Raw genomic sequence first — 21,346 nt, forward strand, 5'->3', positions numbered from 1 at the left:
TTCTCCGTGATAAGCCATTTAGTTCGGCTATCCATTTGTGGGCAGGTCACTTCTGAAAAAGAGCTACATAGCTCAGTGAGCCTTACCTGGTAAAATAAAAAATAGTTTAGTTTTGTAGTGGTCAATATTTTAACACTTCCATGCACCAACACATCAGTGGCAAAACTGAGTACCCATTATATTTCATGCCATGAGTTTATGGTTCCTTATGCTTACAGTAAAAAGATACGTTGTTAAAAATGGTTCACATTTCATCCGAATGAAATATGTTTATAGATATTTTAATCTAGAAATGAAAATCGGATTTTGTTTCAAGAGGCTGCAACTGTTTTAAAGTTGAAACATTTTTGAAAATGTGTGTGGGGTGGGGGGGGGAGTGGAACAAATATTTAAAATTATTGAACAAATACTCCCAAATCCAACCACAGCAGGTATGACTCTTTAACGTAAGAAATAACTAAACAAATACCGAAAATCTCTCTCCGTACACTTATAGCAAAGTATTTGTGCTTTTACAGAGTGGGCGGTTGTGGTGGACTGGGAGGGTTCTTGCAAGTGAAGGTCGTCTGTTGAATCGACGGATATCAGCGCTGGCGTGACGTGGGTACGTTCCATCTCCCTTACGCGTTCACTTTAACCAGACAACGGTTTTAGTAGTCTTGAGTAGACTTTACAAAACACATATTTACTCAAAAAAAAAAAATCGAAAAATACGTTCACAAAAACCGTTCCACTGTATCGTGTAATTATCTTAAGGGGTTAAAATGTACGGGGTGTGTTGTAATTTCCGTAAAGCGCTCATTCCGTGCAGTTCTCTAATACGGGATATCACCAGATTAATGGGGGTGACTGGAAAAATAAGTAATTGGGCAATTGACGCTTATAGAACTGTATTGATTAATGTGTGTGCATGATTTATTAGAGTGGCGTTTCGTGTGCAAAACTTTATTTTGAGCAATTTAACCGTCAAATATACAATCAACATTTCATCACACAGAGGTAATTAGGCCAAACCTTTTGCATTTTTTAATTGTTAAATTATGAGTTCTGCTATTGATTTATATAAAGGATGCTATTATTAAAAAGGCATTTTGCCTCTAATCGAGACCTCTTTAAACTTTAAACAATGATTGATTTGATCGATGTTGAATATTTGTAAAGGGCAAGTCATAACAGCTACAGTCGGTAAATAGTTTACCCGGCGCTTATGGCTAAAGCCGAGCAGTGCGGTTAAGTTTGAGATGCATCATTAAGCTTGTGTTTTTCCAACACAATTAACTGGGTGGCTGAATATGCTACACAAGATTACAAGCTTGTGCGAGTATTTTCAAACCATTAATATTGTTAAAAGGGGCCGGTGTTTGTTTGGAAAGTTATGGTGATGCATTGCCGGCAGAAATTGTACCCAGAGGATGATATCAAACCGTAGGGTCCAACGCCAACACTTTCCTGACGGAATTCCTCCTCCTCGTGGGTTCATTAAATTTTCAAGCAACTTTCTTATGCGTGTAAATAAAAAATAACAGTGGTAGTCACAACGAAGCAACGCGCTTGCTTTATGCAATATGTTTCTAAATGTGGCTTATTTAGAAGCTTACATTTTTTTTGCTAATTTATTTTGAGAGTATTTTGTTTTCATTTTAACAAACCCCCGCTTTAATTTTGCTTTCTAGAGACAATTTAGAGGTGACGCATTTTTAGACAAGGTTAATTTTATTCCAGTTGACATTTGTGATGCATTTGGTTGGATATTAGTCTTCAAAATCGAAACGTGCATTTCGTATAGTATTTAACCATCACTTGTAAAATCACTAAAATAATAGGATAAAGTGATAGGCCAACAACATGACATAGTTAACAGTTTATCTTAATACTATGCTGTATAATTGTATTAGATTACGGACGGTAGTAATGTGCATTGCTCCCACACCTGTGCTCCACGCCTTCACTAACAGGCACTAACCGGCGTGGTGAAGTATGGTCGCATAAATGCCACGGTTCTCACGCCACGGAGAGGCCCTCATCTTACATTGGATCGACAATTTAACTTATATATTTTGTTGTGCTGCCGTGGTGATTCCTGCACTGATAGTGGTAGTGGTGACAGCTGTTGATTCGTGTTGTATTCACTCCTGAGGCTGCTTACTCATCACAGCAGTTGAACCATGTGTTGCCGTGGTTTATGTTTCGTTGTGGATCCAGCGGTGGATCTTCGTATGTTTAAATCATTAATTATTTATTGCTCATTCAATCGTGTGTTAACCACGGTCGAGGCGCAGGGGGCTTGGAAGGGTGCTTAGTGTCGAGTAACATCACAGAAGTAGCTGAAATGCTCTCAGTGACCCGTCCAGTGAAAAACGTGCGCTTTCAGCCGTGTGCTGCGAGAGTTTGACTCGTACAGGAGTTCATATTCTTTTTCTTGCCGTGTTTTTCACACCGGATGACGATTGCTTGTGTTGCAGTCGAAACGTCGTGAGAATTTTATTGTTTTATATTTGTATTATTTTATTGTGACTTTACCGAAAGAACCAAGAATATGAATCCCTGCAGTCATGAAAGCTTGAAATCAAAATTCGTACAGGAGTGTTTGGGTTTTTTTTTTTTAAACGTCCCGGCGTGAGTTAGAATCGAACGTCTCCTCAGCCAGGCGTCAAGTCCACCTTGCCCTCGCCGTTCACTCGTCTGAGCGTGAAAAAATTGTGCAGCGGGGGGCATGGAAGTGTGCATCCTGATTGGTTGGCGAAACATTTTTGGAGGTGTTGGAGAGACTGACTTTGTTCGTAAGCTGTGGCGCTAAGATTGTAAGCACAACGTGCAGCAAAACAAACGAAAAAACAAATACGTATGAAGAGAAAATAATAAATTAAATACTAGCATACGACGTTTCGATTGCACAACAAGCAATCATCATCAGGTATAAATGAAATAGAAACACAAATCTAGTATACTTAGAAATGTAATGTAATACAACAGAGAGTCGAACTGTTATGTTATCCGACTCTGTTGTATTACATTACATTTCTAAGTATACTAGATTTGTGTTTCTATTTCATTTATACCTGATGATGATTGCTTGTGTTGCAATCGAAACATCGTATGCTAGTATTTAATTTATTATTTTCTCTTTATACGTGACTTTACCGAAAGAACCAAAGAATAATTCCTGCAGTCACGAAAACTCCAAATTAAGTATGAAAAAACAAACGCTTTGTTGCGGACACAAACCGTGTTAAGGGTGCCATGCTGTTTCATACATTCACTGCGAATCAAATCAATCACGCAATTTATCTTATTTAAAACCAGGTGATAACCAGCTGAGAAACAGGAATAAACCCTGCTGGTGTGCAGTAATTGGGAGGCCACTCATCTGTATCAATACATCCTTGTAAACATCTTGTTTGCATAGATCAACTGTTTTCAAATGTTCCACATCGGTAATAACCCTCCCCTCCATTCCTTTTTTTCTCTCCCAATTATCTTCATGGGCTCCTACTTCATTTCCCACTCTGTCTTCCTCGCTCCCCTTTCCCTTCAGCGTTCGTCTCATGTGAAGGTTATGCCTGCTTCTCCGCGCATAGCTTCTCAATTAAGCTCTCTGGAAAGACAAAAAAGAAATGTTCGCAACCTCCGCGTCCTCCCGTGACTCCCCGTAACGTCAGGTCCTGCACCCTCCCAGGGGCGGGCGGGGGGGGGGGCATGCCCCCCTCCGTTTGCAACCGCGGCTCTGGAAGGACACCCCATTAGTGCATGAGCACCGACCACAGATGCAAGGCCACACATGCATTTCTAGTTGAAAAAATATATATTTTACGAGGTATAAGGCCCACTGAGCTATTAGCTGCTTTTTCAGAAGTGACCTGGCCACAAATGACAACTCAACGAAGTTTCTTATCACGTGGGAATTTATAGCGTCCAAATGCTCTAAACGTACGTTTCTTAATGTGAAGGCAAAAAACAGAGGACCTGGAAAAAAATCCACGCGACCACTGGAAGAACGTGCAAAATCCAAATATACAGGTATCAGGGTCAGGATTGAACCCACGACCTCCTGCATACCAGGCAAGGTAGTCAACATTTCACCACTTGTGAACATTCTTTTCAAAGAGCTTAGTAAAACACGAACATTCTATAAATTTATATTTCTTGATGTTTGTGTGCGGTACAGAGAAGCAAGGCTGTACTCTTAGGTTTTTTCGGTAAAGTCACGAAAAAACCTAAGAGTATGAATCCTTGCAGTCACGAAAGCTTCAAATCTAGAAACAAGGCTGTCCGTGTTCAGGCTGGAAGCCCGTCTTGAATTAAAAAAGTGACGTTTAATAGTTAAATATAATGGGTCCACTACATAATTGTAATAAGTAGCAAATACTAGTAATTCTGTAATAAATTTAAGAAGGGCTATTGCTTATAATTATTGTTCTCATATTTTAGTAATCCTAATTTGTGTTAGTCCGAGAGATGGTAATGATGGATGACAATGGCCTGATTTTTCTCTCTATATGTTGTCACGGGAGCCTTTTTTATACAATTTGCAGCCACTGGCATACTTTGATAATGCCCAGCAGCGATGCTGCCGAGTTGGGGAGGTGAGGTTCTCATATGGGCTGATCTTCTGCATGCTTGCCTATGAAATATTAACACGTGCGATGACACGGACGCATAAATAGCTGAGCAGGATTGCGGTGCGCTTGGGGTGAGACCGATCGACTGTGCAAGTCATTAGAGCGGATGAGAGGTACGTTACAGGAGTTGAAAAGGAGTTGTGAGGTTTTTTTTTTCTTTTGAGGGTGGCTGAAGGGATTTAAAGGTCCCGAGACTGACAGACATGATAAATAGGAAAAAGAAAAAAAAGTGAGCATACAGACAAAAAGGGAACGGGTTTTGGCCATTTCTAACTTTGAACAAGGTAATGCTGCTGTTTGAACACGATATGTTGGGCCACGATTTTTTTTGTTGCTGAACCGGAATTTTGAACCCGCGACACACCGTCGCTCAGCATTCAGTACCCATTCGTACAATGTGCAGTAAACCTCATTTACCGTGGTGCTTGGTGCTGCGCAGAAGAGACATTTCGTTAGTGGCATTGGCTCGCATGAATACCTCTGTTCCTAGCAGCATCATTGACAACCATTTGTCATCTTCTTGGTTCTTTCGGTAAAGTCACGTAAAATGGAAATAATAAAATAATAAAAATAAAACATTATAAAATAATTCTCACGACGTGAGAGTAGACAGAGTCTGAATGACCTGTCTACTCGACAGACCTGCTCTCCACCTGAGGACGGCTGCTTGCGTTGTGGCCGAAACGTCGTGAGAATTATTTTATTATGTTTTATTTTTATTATTTTATTATTTCCATTCTACGTGACTTTACCGAAAGAACCAAGAAGATGAATCCCTGCAGTCACGAAAGCTTTAAATCGAAAAAAAAGCATTTGTCAATCCGCTGCTGGATGAAGGCCTCCCCCACGCCATGGCCGGTTGTTGACGTTGGTTGACCATACTTCACCACAGCTGTCGGTGTGCGTTGGTGAAGGGCAAGGTGTACAGGACCAAACTTAATTTTGAGCTTTCGTGACTGCAGGAATTATTCTTTGGTTCTTTCGGTAAAGTCACGTATAAAGAAAAAATAATAAATTAAATTAAATACTAGCATTCGACGTTTTGATTGCAACGCAAGCAATCATCATCAGGTATAAATTAAATAGAAATACAAATCTAGTATACTTAGAAATTCATCTTCTTGTTTCTTTCGGTAAAGTCACGTAGAAGGGAAGTAATAAAATAATAAAAATAAAACATAATAAAACAATTCTCACGACGTTTCGGCTACAACGCAAGCAGCCGTCTTCAGGTGAAGAATGAGACACTACCAAACTAGGAGCTTATATATAAGCTGCATTGGGGGTTGAAGAGCGCCTTAACAAAAAGAATGTGCATGTGAAGAGGAATTTAGCATATTCATGGAAAATGCGTAGGCGTTGGGCGGGGGGGTGTCAAAGTCATATTATGCCCATGCATTATGCAGGATCAGCAGCAACCAAGGGGGGTGCAGGGATTAGCAGTAACAAAGGAAAGGAATGTTAATGATATGTAGCTGCAGTTACTCAACAACCACGTAGAAAAACTAAAGTATAAACTACATAAAAAACTAAAGTATAAACTGCATCGCACCATCAGTATACTGATGGTGCGATGCAGTTTATACTTTAGTTTTTTATGTAGTTTATACTTTAGTTTTTCTACGTGGTTGTTGAGTAACTGCAGCTACATATCATTAACATTCCTTTCCTTTGTTACTGCTAATCCCTGCACCCCCCTTGGTTGCTGCTGATCCTGCATAATGCATGGGCATAATATGACTTTGACACCCCCCCGCCCAACGCCTACGCATTTTCCATGAATATGCTAAATTCCTCTTCACATGCACATTCTTTTTGTTAAGGCGCTCTTCAACCCCCAATGCAGCTTATATATAAGCTCCTAGTTTGGTAGTGTCTCATTCTTCACCTGAAGACGGCTGCTTGCGTTGTAGCCGAAACGTCGTGAGAATTGTTTTATTATGTTTTATTTTTATTATTTTATTACTTTCCCTTCTACGTGACTTTACCGAAAGAAACAAGAAGATGAATCCCTGCAGTCACGAAAGCTTTAAATCGATACTTAGAAATGTAATGTAATACAACAGAGAGTCGGATAACATAACAGTCAACACCCTATCTGGTTGATTACGTTCTTCCTGAGAATGCTAAATTTGAGAGAGAGATTAAACACAGAACCAGAAACATAGACAGACATATCAGCAGACAGATATCACAGAGATACATAGAGAGAGAGCAAACATAGGCACAAAGAGAAACTACGTCTCTGTGTACAGGACCAGTTGAGATGTCACTAGCCACTGGTGACAGCCGTGGCTGGGATTTGAACTCGGGTTGCCAGGTTTAGAGTACCGTAACCGAACTGTGCCACCACTGAACCTCGGCTTCGAATATATACTTGCCTAAAAAACGTCATTAATAATGTAACACACTATAAACTGCTTTAATTATAGTCATAGCAATGCTAATGGAACAAAAATAAGATGTGGAAATGTCAATTTTTGTTTTTTTACTTTACTAAGAACCCACAATTAGCCATAGATAAATAAAATTTAGTAAAAAAGCATTGCATTTACTGATTTATATTTTTGAAAGTTACCTCAGGTGTTAATGAAGTTCATATGCATGCCTTAGTAAATCATTAAACTTGAAACAAAATGTATTATTCACAGAGCGTATGACCATTCTAAAACACACACATTGTGATTGTCTTCATACCATTGTTATAAATTGGCTCAATATGCCGCTAAAATCTACATATTAAAATGAAGTTCAATTTGTATCACTCCACAGACTAAATGTACGGATGTCTCATATAAAAAAATATCCTTTTTTTATATTTTAGTGATATGTTCCTTTAATAATCTTATAGGCATTCGACATTTCAGTAGAAAATGGGCATGGTCAGGACAGAATTCTAAAATAGACAACAATCAATATAGATTAAAAAAAAACAATTTGTAGCAAAAAGAAGAATGATTGATTTGGAGCTAAAGTAATGAAATCACAGCACAAGTAATAAAAGGGCATAAGCTGTGCTCCACTACAATGTCTCTGGCCAGGTGGCTCCAAATTGGATGTGTGAGTTCAACTTCTAGCGGGGGATCTGACTCAGCTCATCATCCATCCAGGGTCGACAAATTAATTACCACTTTGGAAGTCGTATGGAGATTATAACTTCCCCCCCCCCTCCACGCCACAGAAATGAGGAATTTCCAGCACTGTGGTTCGGGAGACGTAAAGAGGAGATGAGCATGAAATAATTTGTGTTCATACTGTTTGCTCAATAGTCTAGTGCCAAACGTAGCCTCGAGTCCACATTGCTTGTTAATGACAAAGGTGATGCCCAATGCAATGAAGCCACGTTACTTTTCATCCCCCCAGTTTTCTGTCGCCCCCCCCGTCCCGAGCTATGACCAGGCCTATCGCAACTCCTCCTTATTAATCCCTCTTGTTCTATTTCCATTTAAAGCTTTCGTGACTGCAGGGATTCATCTTCTTGGTTCTTTCGGTAAAGTCACGTAGAAGGGAAGTAATAAAATAATAAAAATAAAACAGTAAAATAATTCTCACGACGTTTCGGCCACAACGCAAGCAGCCGTCCTCAGGTGAAGACCAGGTCTGTCGGGGAGTCTGTTGGGGAGACAGACCTGGTCTTCACCTGAGGACGGTTGCTTGCGTTGTGGCCGAAACGTCGTGAGAATTATTTTATTATGTTTTATTTTTATTATTTTATTACTTCCCCTCTTGTTCTACTATCATGAAAACTACGCCGCCACTTAAAATAATCATTATCTTATGCACAATTTTATAATTGCTGTAAAGCGCACTTGGTAAAGGCGCTTTATAAATCTTGATAATATAAGACAGACATCTTTGAAGTGCTCTAAGATTTTTAAGGGGATTTAAGTGTCCCAAAGATTAATTTTTGTTTCTTCCCATTTTGTTATTGCTTGAACGTTTTTCCTAGTTTTCTTTTCGATTGCGCAATTAGCGTTTTGTGATACTCGGCAAAAAAAAAATGCCATCTTAAAAACCGCAGCTAGCGTCGTGTTACCCCATATCGGAGACCAGATCCAGATTGTGACATCACGAAATGAATTCTGAAGTCACTGCTGAAGGCCCTCCTCCGGTATTCACATTAGAGACACATCTGTTAAATGTTTTAAGTCTCAGAGATGGAGTTTAGCCACATCAAGTGAAAACGCACATTTATTTAACATGATGGGATTTGTTGTGCAGTCATTGGTAACTGGGATGAGAGAATTTGATGCAGTTGATCTTGTTTTGATTTCTATCACTTTTATTGATTTCTACGTTTGTCATTTCGGTGGGCCAGGCCACGCTTGCGAATGGTCTTTTTGAGTTCTCACCCTGGTTAAGCAACATACTCTTAGGCTGGAACAAACTTCCCATACATGTCAAACAATCGGCCTCACTTAAGTGACCTCGTTTACCCCAATTCCCCTTCCCCCTCCATTCACCATCATTGATACCGTCCCTCTTCCCAACCTCCCTACCCATTCATCACACTCACTCATCATTAACCACTCTCTGTCACTTTCAACATCGTTTATTTTACGCGTCACAATCATATTCATCACGCACTGCCATCCTTCTCGTCAGCTCATCTCATCACTCATAATCAACGTTTTTGGGTTTAGATCGCGTTATTTATAAATGTGTCGTAACCCTCCACCACCCGACACGGCCAATCAGTAAAAAAGTGTCACGTTGACAAAAGACAAATAGTTCACTGCTTTAGCCCACCGGTGTGTTGAAGCGTGAAACCACAACATTTACAATTTGTCTTTTGTAAACGTGACACTTTTTTTACTGATTGGCCGTGTCGGGTGGTGGAGGGTTACGACACATTTATAAACAACGCGATCTAAACCCAAAAACGTTGATTATGAATAATATTGGTCGCGAAAGCCTACGTGTTAAACTCATCTCATCACACCGTTTTACTCTCCAATTTATAATTCTCTTTCCAGCGCCTTGCTTAAGGTGTTATCTGTAGATTCAAGTAAAATTTTGAACTTAAATTGTGAACTCGCTACACTTGAGAATCCGATTTAATCACAGGTGGCTGAAACCTGGAGTCACACGCAGGATCTCAGCGGTGCCAGGTCAGTGTCGCTGAACTCTTGAGGCCACCGGCCAAGATTCACAATTAAGAAGCTGTAAATAAATGCAATGTATCTTAAACTAAACTATAAACTTGTTATTTTACCAGGTAAGGCCCTCTGAGCTATATGGCTCTTTTTCAGAAGCGACCTGGCCACAATTGACTGCTCAACGAAGTGGCTTATCATGTGGAAATGTATAGCAGCCAAATTACTCTAAAGCAGGTGACGTTGATTCTAAATGTGGAGGGGAAAACCAGAGGACCTGGAGAAAAATCTACTCGACCACGTGGAGAACATGCAAACTCCAAATATACAGCAGGCGTCAGAAACCCACGACCTCCTGTATACCAGGCGAGGTAGTTAACATCTCACCACCGTGGTGCCCCATCACTGTGGTTGCCACCTGTCCTGGTTTTTGTAGGACGTTCCCTTGTTTATGTGGCTGTCCTGGGATGTCTAGAAGTTTTTACTGGTAGGAACCTCCTGGTTACACCAGCCCACAGGGGATTATTGTGTCCGTCCGTCCGTTGTGCAGGGAGGGGCTGGGTGGGGATAGTGGGGGAGGGGCTGGGTGGGTAGAGTGGGGAGGGGCTGGGTGGGTAGGGGCTGGGTGGGGAGGGTGGGGCTGTGTGGGGGGTGGGAGGCGTGGGGCTGGGTGGGGAGGGGCTGGTCACCCCGTGGTTCCCTTATAAAACTCAACGTTTAACCTACTCACGCCGGCTTGTGCCAGCCCTTACAGTCGGGCATATTTGCGGAATACACCACGCCGCCGTTGACCCTGGCCATTGACCGAGCAACCCAACGTTCCTACCAGCTCCTGGGACATTAACAGTTCGTCTTTACCGTCGGTTGCTAAATAATACTCCGGTCGGGAAAATGCATTTAGATGTACTTCTCTCATCTTCTGTTATTGTGAGATATTCCTCTTCCATCGGTATGTTCCATTGTGTTGTACCTCAGAGGCAGCAACTATATGTCACACTTATAAATACCACTTCGGTGCTATGCAAGCCTTCACCACCTTAGCACAGCAACCTCAAAGTCTCATATGGAACCTACATTAAGCATAAATTAATAACTTTCCAAATGTTTTTTTTTTAAACCATGGGCAGAAATGGTTGATCCACGCCAGGGCTTGTAAGGCACTTGAATGGAACAAGCCTTTCCGTCTTCGTAGGTAGGAATTAACCTCTGAATTCAGGCCAGATATATATACATTTTTTCTCATTGGTGCATGCCTGGGCGTGTACTGCATGTCTTCAGGTGTTCTGCTGGCTGCTCCACTGTTTTGTTAGCAACCAACCCTGGCCTTCTTAATACGTACTTATAATAAAAATGTGTTTAAATTTGATATGGGAGCTTCTGGGGTGCTGAAAAGGGAACCAATGTAATTCTTCTTCTTGGTTCTTTCGGTAAAGTCACGTAGAAGGGAAATAATAAAAATAAAACATAAAATAATTCTCACGACGTTTCGGCCACAACGCCGGCTGCTTGCATTGTGGCCGAAACGTCGTGAGAATTATTTTATTATGTTTTATTTTTATTATTTTATTATTTCCCTTCTACGTGACTTTACCGAAAGAACCAAGAAGATGAATCCCTGCAGTCACGAAAGCTTTAAATCGAAATTTAATGTAATTCTTAATTCAATTTAATGCAACTCGGTTGACCACCTTGGCACCCACTTCCAAAAATGTAATTTTTTATTTTCATTGTCATCAGCCATGATCTATCCAACGTTGGATGAAGGCCTCGCCAAACCACCAGGCATCCCCCACGGTCTCGCGATCCATCAGTGTGCCGCTCACACGAGTCGATTCCATCTCTCTGTCCCCCGTTGTGGCTGCCCTCCTTTTTCGGTTGCCACCCCTTCGTTAGGTCTTTGACCCACCGGCCATTGTCGCTTCCAGGGACGTGTCACCGCCTCGCACAGACTCGTGGTTTCTTCACAATAAATGTTCGTTTCCAGATATCCTCTAGATTTTTGTCTTCTTGCACCGCATTGTTGCTTTTTTTTACCTGAAGTTTCTCCCTTAAATTGTTTCATTAATTCGCGAAAGGACTTGCCGTCTATTCTGCGTTTTTCACCGAAGCTGAACTGTGGGAAATGAAAAGACTGTTTGTTGAAAGCAATTAATTTTTTGATATGGCAGAGGATCGCATAATTATCATGATAAAGTAGACCTTTTGTTTGCAGCCTAACTCTGGCCTGTAGGTGCGAGTGATAAGTCTCTCTACATTGTGATAATATTTCTCCCCCCCCCCCTTCCTTCCTCACCCTTCGATTTGGTGAATTATCACAATTGAGGGCCGCTATTCTTACGCAAGATTGTGTATTTTAACACTGAATGTGACTAGCACATCATGTGGCTGTAGTGACCTCATTACGGTATGGACAACATATATTAGGCTGTTTAAAACAACGCTTATTAGTGTATAGGCTGGGGGGGGGGGGGGGCGGCTCAACTGTGGTTTCAACTACGAGCCCAAAATCCCTTGGGCCACGCCAAGTGAAACTGCTAGCAATGCTCCGCTGATACGCAGGTATTAGGTGGGTAGCGATTCACCGCCTTGCGATTCTGTGAATTTTTTCGCAATTCAAGGGTCAAGATTCAAGATTCAAATGTTTTTTTCTTGCCTAATGCAACGGGCCTCCTGTGGCTGGGCGGGATGCGTAGAACCATTGGGAAAAAAAAATAACACGAGTCGAAAAATATCCACTGTCTTGCACACGCACGGGATTCGATGGATTGCATGCATTGTAAGTTTAGGAACGGCTGAATTGGCGCATCGTTAAACCCCTACCGGGAATGGTATAGTCTTCCTGTCAACACACAAGAATGGAGTGGGCCAATGTTGTACCGTTGGTATGTGTACTGGTAACACCCTTGCTTTTGGGAATGAGATCTTTAAATCCCTAAGCCAGCCCGAATATGATACCCCACTGAGTGTATGGTATCAATATCTGCTCTGGACTCTTGTGGGAGGCATTAACCTCAACTGTATATGCCTTCTACTCAAATAAAGCGGTGCTGCCTTTTCACAACGCATTTATTTGACAAGAGAAAATGCCTTTGCCGTGCCTGGTGTCATGGCCGAATTTCCCCAGCTTTAAAATCCCCCCCCCTCCCCCGCTCATGTGAAGTTAACCACTAGAGGGCATGGCGAGGTGTAGTTTGGAAGAGAAGTAAAATTATTTCTATAGTTTTAGTCATCTTCTTCTTTCGTATGGCATGGGGGGGGGGTGCAAACAAAGCAACAGTTTGTATAGATGATGTCATAGCTGGATGTTAAGATCCTTCAACTAATCCAAGGCTGCAGTAGACGCTGTACGCATTGTAGGGACACCGCCAGGGTGTGCTGCGCATGGATGACGGCGCAAATCGTCGGCGATGCGTTTGACGAGTTGGGGCTCTCTACCACACACAGTCGCAGGCTGACGATTCCTTGATTTTTCCATTTATGAAACAACGCGCACGATGCCGCACATCCTCCCGTGCGGTTTAGCGAGGTCCACGGCCGTCGTGAGAAGAGAGAGAGTCTGCCGGCACTTCCATGGTCGTCGGGTCCTCGATGATGTTTTTGTTTGCCACGTTCGTAGGTTTAATTATATCACGGATACGATCCATAGCAATTAGTGCGATGTTGTGGCGGCACAGGATGTGTGAGAATTCACCGTGTCCCGTGACCAATGATGATGGTTCCTGTTAGAAAGCTATAATTATATTAACGATCCCACATTCAAGGAATGTATTCTACGAGCTTCCTTTTGGGAAATAAAGATTATTGTCTTTCTGAAGGTATAATCAGTTTTTTATTACTGTGGACACTAAGGTCTTTAGCATATATATTCCACACAATGGCATTTTTTTTCACCTTATTGCATATGGAGAGTTGTTATTATTTAAATATGAATAAAACTATAAACCAATCGGAATAATATCTTGCAAATCTTTATGAAATAGACGTGATCACGTGAACCTCAGCATGTGCATCCATTTACAGTGTGAATATTTGCACATATTAAACGTGGTATGATTCACATGTCCTCAGTTTTTGGAACCAGTCCGACCGTACATACACTTAGGAGCAATGGGATAGAGCCAAGATTCCTCTAATGCCCATACAATGGGTAATTCATCCATTTACATTAATTTCAACAAAAACGTTGAACTATATATACACACATACACACGCAGTATAAAACATGTACAGACTCGCGTACTGGAATTATATTCACTTCCAAGTAAAGATGACTGGAAACGTGTACATGTTCATTCAGTCAACATTGTTTATGTGCCACACCGCCCAGTGAACCAGGTCACACTGGCAGGTCAGTAGATGATTCCTGTGTGGTAAGGTCAATTGTGGGAAATCCCCCTCTTGGTCGTTGTCGTTTGTCCAGTCATGTACTGTGGCCTGCATAGTTTGAAGAAGGCCAACCTTTAATCGTGTAATCAAAGACAAAGATGCCCCATATAGCATTGAACAGACTGTTGGGGCAAGTGCTGTTAGGGAGGGGGTGGCTAGCTAGCACCACGCCCAACCATTTTTGTCTCCCAAGTGGCAATGTTTACACATCTTCTTGGTTCTTTCGGTAAAGTCACGTAGAAGGGAAATAATAAAATAATAAAATATAAAAAAAATGTATTCTTTTATTTCTAAATACATTTATTTTATTATTTCCCTTCTACGTGACGTTACCGAAAGAACCAAGAAGATGAATCCCTGCAGTCACGAAAGCTTTAAATCGAAATTTAATGTTTACACACCCGACCAGGTACTCATTTGAGGCTGAGTACACCTAGGGGAGCCCCAGGACCGTTATTGGTATTGTCTGTGAGCAGGAATGTAATCCAGGTCGTCGGGATTGGTAGAGCAGCGTGGTAACCCTATTCACTGCCTCTCCATGTCCACTAATGTGCATTGGCCTCTATCAAAAGGGGGGCAGCTGTACTATAACTCGCTCATCTGAGTTTGATTCATGACCAAGGCTAACAGCAGTGGTTTGTGATGTCTAAACCGATCCTGGATACACCGTTCTACAACCCCGACACCACCAGGGCATGGCATGGTGAAGTATGGTCAGACAACCCTCATCACCGCCTTGACGTGATCACATTTACATGCTGTATAAATCCACGTTGTTATTGTGTGTCCTGGGGAGGTCTTCATTCAGCAGTGTATTAGCAAAGTGTTATGATAATGATGATTGTATTAATTTGAGAAGATCTCCATGGCCATTATATTCGGGGGATATGGTATGTGGCTAGGGCACGGTAAACGTTAGTCATCGCTATTTCACTGAATACTGAAGCTGAAACATCAACAAAAAAACGACTTTCCAACTTTTCATCCATACGCATTTCTCCCAGCAGCACGGTTATCCTTACCTGTACCGATGACGCGCATGTACGTCATCAGTTTTTCTTCTGGCACGTCATACTGAGGCTCCCAATAGGCCATTGCGGGAGGGCGTGTGGCACAGTTTGGCGGCAGCTATTGTAGAGTGCTGTCGTGTCACTCCAGTTCTCTGCAGTGAGTACAATGTCTTCAGAAACAATTAAATTAACACTAACTAATATGCAAATTATTTTGTCAAGGCTGCTCTTCCTCCTCCCCAAATTTAAATAGATGCTCCAAGCCTAGGACGTGTCATTCAGACTCTGTCTTATCGACAGACATGTTCTTCACCCGAGGACGGCTGCTTGCGTTGTGGCCAAAACGTCGTGAGAATTATTTATTGTTTTATTTTTATTATTTTATTACTTCCCTTCTACGTGAACTTTACCGAAAGAACCAAGAAGATGAATCCCTGCAGTCACGAAAGCTTTAAATCGAAAAATAAAACTAACTGCTTGCCCGCCTTCCAAGATTCAGGAGTGAACGTAACACCCACCCTGCAACTTGCAGGCGTATCGGAACAGGGAAAGGGTTAAGGTGCCTTTAGATCAGATGAGTGCCCTCTGCTGGACTGACTACATTTAATTTCACTACGACCGTGCTTAACTGTCGCCTTTCTCAGTTCCACTGCAGCTGAGCACAATTGGAATCGAGTGCAAGTCTCTTTTGTGATTTAATTGGTTTCTTACATTGAGAGCATTCGGCTTCACTTATAAAATGAAAAGGACCATCCCGAAAATTGGAGAACAGCGCTGTGGCGTGTGTGGTCACGATGCTCACCTTGTGGCATGTCCTAAGGAGGCACTGGTTGAATACATAGACAGGGAGTGATAGAACACACACACAGACACGTGCATAGACAGTGAGTGATAGAACACACACACAGACACACACACACAGACACGTGCATAGACAGTGAGTGATAGAACACACACACAGACACGTGCATAGACAGGGAGTGATAGAACACACACACAGACACGTGCATAGACATGGAGTGATAGAACACACACACAGACACGTGCATAGACAGTGAGTGATAGAACACACACACAGACACGTGCATAGACAGGGAGTGATAGAACACACACACAGACACGTGCATAGACATGGAGTGATAGAACACACACACAGACACGTGCATAGACAGTGAGTGATAGAACACACACACAGACACGTGCATAGACAGTGAGTGATAGAACACAGACACACACACAGACACGTGCATATACAGGGAGTGATAGAACACACACACAGACACAAAAATAAAACAAAGATCCCCCGTATAGCCTTAACAGACTGTAGGGGCAAGTGCTGTTATCGAGCACCTATGAATGCCGGAATGGTACACGAGGGGGTGGGTGGCAAGCACCACGCCCGACCACCTTTGTCTCCCCAGTGGCGATGTTTACACACCACACCAGGTACTCATTTCAGGCTGAGTCGACCTAGGGGATGCCCAGGACCGGTTCAGATAATCGTCACTGGTGTTGGCCGTGAGCGGGAATCGAACCTGGGTCGCTAGGTTCACAGCGCAGCGCACTAACCGCTACACTACCGCTCCCACAGACACACACAGACACACACAGACACAGACACACACAGACACGTGCATATACAGGGAGTGACAGAACACACAGAGACAAGTGCGTAGGCAGGGAGCGTTAAAGCACACAGACAACGAAGCACCACATCAGCATTTTTAAAACGGGTTGCACGTATCCCATGATAAACCGCAGCCTTCACTCGGCTGCCTCAATTTTCACAACACCCACTTTAATAATGAGTCTTGGTTTAATTTCACAATGTTTTTGTACCATTTAAAGAAAAGTTTTAACGATACTAATGCAGCACTCATTATTTTACCAGCCTTACTAAGCCACTCATCCAAGTTACCGTGATAAGGGCAACACTGTGGAAATGAGCACAGCTTAACATTTTCTCCCACCAGTCGCTTAAGACGATAATTCGTAAACCGTAAAGTTTTCGTAAGGAAACTAGTTTTAGAGTAAGCCGCAATTTTGCCTGTGGAAACAGCTCGCGCTGTCGTCACATTCACGACAGATTGCACGATTGCTCCTCTTGCGAGCGTAACGTGATTAATTAGTTACTATATAAAATAATTTGCGTAAGAAAAGAAAACCCTTTGAAGTTGGTGTGCATTCTCCCACCCCTCCCTACCTCATCGGCACTTTCTTTGCAGAAAAAGGGAATTTCCTGCAAGGTATTCACACAGTTTCCTCAATTGCCATGATTCAGCACTCTGCACCGTTAATGCGGTGTAACCTCTGCCCACTGAGGGCCTTGTTATCTTGCATTTATGAAGATTTAATTATCCCTTTTGGGATTATACCGTAGCCCGCCGTTAAGGCAACTTGTTGTGCCTAATGCATTACATTTGTGGCAATGGGCTGTCATTTACATTGAGGTTACTTTAAGGGTTATTGACTGAATAGAGTATATATATTTTAAGGCAACATACTCAAGTAAATATTGATTATGCTTTGTTCCTTTAGCGAAGTGAGGTTTTCAGAGAAAAAATGAATCTTGTTAAACCCAGCTGTTCGGAGAGGGCATGTGAATTGATTTTATTGTTACTCAACTCATTATTGATGTTATTTTATATGAAATATATCACTGTTTGCATCTGTATTTTAAATGCACAATAAGAATGAAGGCAATTTTGCGAATTACGAACATAATTTCTCCTTTGCTTTTAGCCTTTAAACTCCCGTTTGAGGTACTGGCTTCGACACAACACAACCTGTGTGTTCAGTATGATTGCCCCCACTTCCGCCGATGGTTGTTATGTCCACCATAGGTGGGATTCATTTTTGTTATTATCGTGTTATAATCAATCGGTCGCGCGATGCACATGGACTGTAGCTTGCGCGAGTCGCTAAGAGCGGAGGTGGTTCATGTCTGGCAGAGGTGGCCGTAATGGCTTGCGGTATTTCCACTTTCATATTTCACCACTCCTCCACTATTAAGAAACCATCAAGGCACGCACGCATTGCCGAGAGATACAAAAACAATTAAGGGAGGGAGTAGAATGAAAATTCTTAAGCTCAGCAAAATTGTACGTGTAGGATACAAGAAATCGGGTAAGATGAGACGCGTACTCCTGTGTTATGGTCTGGTTAATATGACATAGTTTTTTGACGGGCATAATTATAGGATTTTTAGCAGCCCTCTGTGCTACGAGTGGCGTCGGGCCAAAGGTGTATACAGTTCGCTAATAAGACCTCCTCAAACCATTAATAACTGGCAGCAAAAACATTTTTTTTATGATTTACTCGGTAAGTTTACACTTACATTTTGTTAAACATAAGACGCGTATAAACCTTGCAGCAATTGACATTGATTTCCTCGGGTGTGTCGGCTATAGGGTCGGCTGTCAGGCATTCTCAGGTGAATGTTCACCTGTTGGCAAGTTTAAATTCTGCGCACGTAACTGTCACTGTGTCGGTCTGTTTGCATGGGACTCGTAGCAAGCCGAGCGAATGGTGGCTATGCACGCCTGTAATCCAGCACTGATGGATGGAGGCAGCGATGGTTGGTAGATCGCACAAATGTAGCGAAACTCTTTTCCCGTGGGTGTCAAGTAAGTGCCATAACGCTGGCTCGCCAGCAGACGGCAGTAGAGCGACAAATGTGGACCCCCACCTGTTCGCTCTGTGCGGGATCGAGTGTTTCTCCCTCACACGCGTGGGTTTTCTCCGGGCGCTCCAGATTCCTCTCACGTGTAAACGGTCATTAATTAGCCGATACATCTTAATATATAGAGGACCGCAGTGCTTGGGCAATTGTTGACACTTGCTCACCGCTTGGTCGTCTTCCTGCTTGTTCGGTTGCTCACACCCCTCGGTCGTTCTCTCTCGCTTTGAGAGTGAGCGAACACCGTTACAAGTTAACCATTATAATTTTTACGCAAAGGCTTGGGTGTTTGTGTGAATACTCAGCGTATCATTGTAGTCACGCATTTGTAATGTTGAGAAATATGCACCAAAAATGCACTCATCCAGGAAACTTGTAAACCCCATAGCTCATATTTCACATGCTTGGGATATATCCAGCTTTCTGCTGTGACACACAAAGAATTCCACATTTTGTAAGCATCTTTACATTCCTGTGGTAGCATTTATTTTACAGTCGAAATAACAGTGTTCCTTTGTCAAATGATTTTTGTACGACAATTTAAATTTTCACTGCATTTTTGACATATGTTGGGAGATCTTTTTACCTCGACCTATTTAAATACTGCACCATACTCTACGGTGTGTGATACTGTAAATTAAAACGCTGTACTTTAGTTGGTTAGTGTGTGGCGTAGTGGTACACACACTATGAACCCAGATGCCCGATTTACTTTACCAGCCATGGCTAACATCAACCGCAACGACAGCCCTTGCCCCCCCCCCCATTCACCCACCCGCGCTGACCGGCGTGGTGAAGTATGATCACATGACCCCTATTACCGATACAGAGTTGGGAGGCTTTCACCCCAGCATTGAATTGACAAAGCGGATTTTTTTTTTGTAAATAATAATTATTCCGTCAGTTTTCTTACATAGAACTCATAGTTACTGGGCATGGCAAGTTACATTTCTGTGTCTTTCATATAGAGTTAGACTACTGAGGCAATAGCTGTTGGCAAGCGCCCACTGGTACACGATGGCGAGATGTTAACTACCTCGCCTGGTATACAGGAGGTGGTGGGTTCAATCCCGACCCTGACAATGCCAGCTGCTGTATGGTCGTGTGCATTTTTTTCCGGGCCCTCTAGCTTTTCCCTCCACATTTAGAAACATTCCATTTAAGAGTATTTGGCTGCTATACATTTCCACGTGATAAGCCACTTCATTGAGCTATCATTTGTAATGACCAGGTCGCTTCTGTTAAAGAGCTACATAATTCAGTGGACCTTACGTGGTAAAAAAAAACAATACGCTGTAGTTGAGTTTTTGCATGAGTTAAGCTTTTTTTGGTGACGCAGTTGAGTTACATATGTCAACGTGGCACCTGACAGGGTGGTATGGCCAGCTCCAGACCAGACTGTAGTCTTCGAATTGCTAATGTTAATACTGTACAGGGTGGTTCAGATGTCTTGTGACTCCCAATTCATTGACCCTTAACATGTTTTTTTCCTTTTGCATATTCGTTTGTGTTTTAAATAAACCTTTTAAAAATGTATTAAGTTTTAGAGAATTAAATGGGGGGGGTCGGAGGTCATAAGACATCTGAATAACCCTGTACACCACACTAAAATGCAGTGGGTTTTCCTATAACCCGTGTTTTCATAACGCGAATTGTATATAAAGCGATGAATGTATTACAGAACACATTGTTGTATACGTTGGAATAAGCGGTCGTACGGCTGCTTTGACCTAGCGTCACACAGGGCGGGATGCTGCTGGATGCTTCTAGATGCTCCCCACGTTCCTCAGTCTTTGTTCAGCCTGCGTAAGCATCTCACTGCGCTTTACCCCTACATTATATATTTTTTATGATAACGCGATTTTTCCACAGTGCGGTGTTCTTCAGGAACGCAATCGCCACGTTACAGGAGAACAGGCTGTCCTCGTTTTAGACCGAGACGAACTTTGGCAATCCTGGTGCACGGTGCAAGACACCTCATTGTCAACGGGTGCTTTACGTTGCTTAAAATTCGACGTGATGTTTCCAGAATCGCAACCGCGATGCGGATTCAGAATATTTATTTATTTCTGGAGGAATCCGATGAGCTATGAAGCTCTTTTTTTACAGATGTCCAGTAGGGGCAGATCAGAGCGTTCCAACAACAAACGATACAAAAACACGATAGCAGTGCATATAGTGTATACATAAGCTTGTCCCTATACACACACACACACTGTATTAAACAGTTAAATAAATCATTGTGCCTTCAGAAACTATACATTGGAAAGAAAAAGAAACAATTTTTTGTTAGAAGTCAGCAGAGTTGAGCCTGTTTGTTGGTATTAGCCAACAAAGGCCTTTCAGTCAAAGCATTCCCTGCTCAGAATTTTTTTCAAACTTTCACGTTTGCCTTGATACGCACGTGAAATAAAACCCATCGAAACTACAGTATGTGCACAGTTAATAATGTAATGAATGCATAAATCATTTTAATCCCAGCTGTAATTGTGAACATTGCATACCGACGAAAAGAAATCAGTGCAGATGAATGTGAGTCACCGAGAGAGCCTTAAG

General features: G+C 42.2%; 1 long non-coding RNA gene across 2 annotated transcripts in view; it reads left to right on the plus strand.

Annotated features, from left to right (window-relative positions):
• LOC133342058 (uncharacterized) overlaps positions 1 to 21,346 on the plus strand; it is a 198,617-nt gene that overhangs the window by 112,526 nt on the left and 64,745 nt on the right. Inside the window, exon 5 of one of the 2 annotated variants that reach the window (XR_009755084.1) lies at positions 519 to 604. The exons of the other annotated variant lie outside the window; for it this stretch is intronic. This is a non-coding gene — a long non-coding RNA (uncharacterized LOC133342058). The remainder of the gene's footprint in view (positions 1 to 518; positions 605 to 21,346) is intronic. 2 annotated transcript variants of the gene reach the window in all.

Source organism: Lethenteron reissneri, chromosome 13 (assembly GCF_015708825.2).
Source record: "Lethenteron reissneri isolate LAM-NWPU_2019-01 chromosome 13, ASM1570882v1, whole genome shotgun sequence".
Classification (NCBI taxonomy): Eukaryota; Metazoa; Chordata; class Hyperoartia; order Petromyzontiformes; family Petromyzontidae; genus Lethenteron; species Lethenteron reissneri.